This window comes from Suricata suricatta, chromosome 15, assembly GCF_006229205.1.
Source record: "Suricata suricatta isolate VVHF042 chromosome 15, meerkat_22Aug2017_6uvM2_HiC, whole genome shotgun sequence".
NCBI classification, from domain to species: Eukaryota; Metazoa; Chordata; class Mammalia; order Carnivora; family Herpestidae; genus Suricata; species Suricata suricatta.
In genome coordinates, this window is record NC_043714.1 from 60,946,354 (window position 1) to 60,948,051 (window position 1,698).

Sequence of the window (1,698 nt, forward strand, 5' to 3'; positions counted from 1 at the left end):
CGGTCCCCACGCACTCCCTGCCCCCGGGCGGCGGCGAGCAGAGGGACGCGCGCCCTCCTCCCGCTCGGGCCGGCGAGTGCCACCGCCGGCGTTCAGGACCCCTGGCCCGAGTAAGGCTTCCGGAGCCGGGCTGGGCCCGGGCAGACCGAGCCCGACCCTTCCACGGGGTCCAAGGAGCGCAAAGGACGGGAAGCCCGGGGAAGTGGGAGTGGCCGAGCGAGGCCGGTAGCGCGCGGAGGTGGCGAAGGACCCTCCTTCTCGGGGGTCTCGGCTCTCAGGAGCTGGGAACCCAAATCGCTTTAACCCTTTGCAATCCAAGTAAGAAGCGGGCTTCCCACTAAGTAAAAGGTTTTGAGCTAACTGCTCCAGAGTTTTCCTCTCCGTGTGGGGGCGGGGGGGGGGGGAGGAAGAACGGAAGGGATGGGAAGGGAAGGGGCAAAGGGGGAGGTCGCTGAGCGGAATACATTTTCCTTGCACAGTGGAAATTCTGGTTTCCTAGCTCGGGAGCCCCTCTGCGGCTCCGGAAGACGAGGAGTGGAAAAGTACATCTCGGGACGTGCAGTCTTTCCCAGGCAGAGAGGTTACCTGCGTTCCCAGAAAGACAGCGGATTTCTGGCGAGCTCTGCAGGGATGGGGGAAAGACAGGGATATATTGCTAAGCCTGACAGTGATCTGAAATATCCCCTGATTTTCAGTCTGTTGGAAACTGTCAGACCTCAAACTTTCCTGCCGAAAACTAGCTTTAAAAAAAATTTAGCACTTATGTGGGTAATTTCTTCCCTCTCCCTGGCCTATTCGGGGGCCCTCCTGGTTCACCACATCGCGCCAGGGTAACGTACCTTGTTCAGCTCTTGGTCATAAAGTTGTCCTCAGCCTGTCTGTGTGGTCCCGGAGGGTCGGTGGCGGGCAGTTTCCAAAATTGAGGTAATAAGAGATCAGATGAATTTGAGACGGCCGGCCAAAAAAAATAAAAAATTTAAAAACAACATTTAAAAAGGTTGGGGGGCCTCTAAAATGTTTGGTTCTCCCCCACTTTAAAAGGAAATTTCACCACTATTCTTTTTAATATTTCCGTTGCGCTTCTAATTCTTGAAAGAAAAACTTGTGCTTTAAAAATAAATTAACTTTATTTTTATTTATTATTATTATTACTATTATTATTTGCTCCAGCTCTCCCTCCCCTGATAACGGAAAGTCTCTTTTCTTTTTCGTATCAAGAAAAGCCCGGTGAAGGCTCAGCAGAACCCAGGAAGCGCAGAATCGGGGGAGTCTTTGGCGGGGCTGGTTCAAGTCCCTGGTTCAATGGGCTGCTGGAAGCCAGGACTGGGTAATTTTTTCCAGACGTCTTGATTTCTCCTTGCTCGCTGTTGTTGCCTTTCTGCCTCCTCCAACTTAAGGGGGTCTTAACAAGTGAGCTGGTGGGTGTTTTAATAGGGCGGAGGAGGGAGTGGGGGTTGAGGGGAGTGGAGAAGGGAGGTGCGGACTGGGAAACCCGGGGGGGGGGGAGGGAGGGAGGCGGGGAGGGGGAGAGGAGGAAAGAGAAATTGGCCATTCAAAGCCCTCTCTGAGCTAGAGGCCGGTTTTAAACGCCAATGAATTCAATTAACTTGATTGCTAACGTGTGCAGAGAAATGCACTGCACACAGGCTGGCCACCACCTGATTCCCTCCTTCCCTCCAGCGAGGGAGCTGGGAGGCC

The 1,698-nt window shown here is 53.8% G+C and overlaps 1 protein-coding gene across 1 annotated transcript in view; it reads right to left on the minus strand.

Annotated features, from left to right (window-relative positions):
- Window positions 1-1,034, minus strand: part of HAS2 (hyaluronan synthase 2) — a 26,336-nt gene extending 25,302 nt beyond the window's left edge. The window contains exon 1 of the mRNA XM_029923602.1: window positions 840-1,034. The gene's annotated coding sequence lies outside the window, so the exon portion shown is untranslated. The remainder of the gene's footprint in view (window positions 1-839) is intronic.
- Window positions 1,035-1,698: the final 664 nt, after the last annotated feature.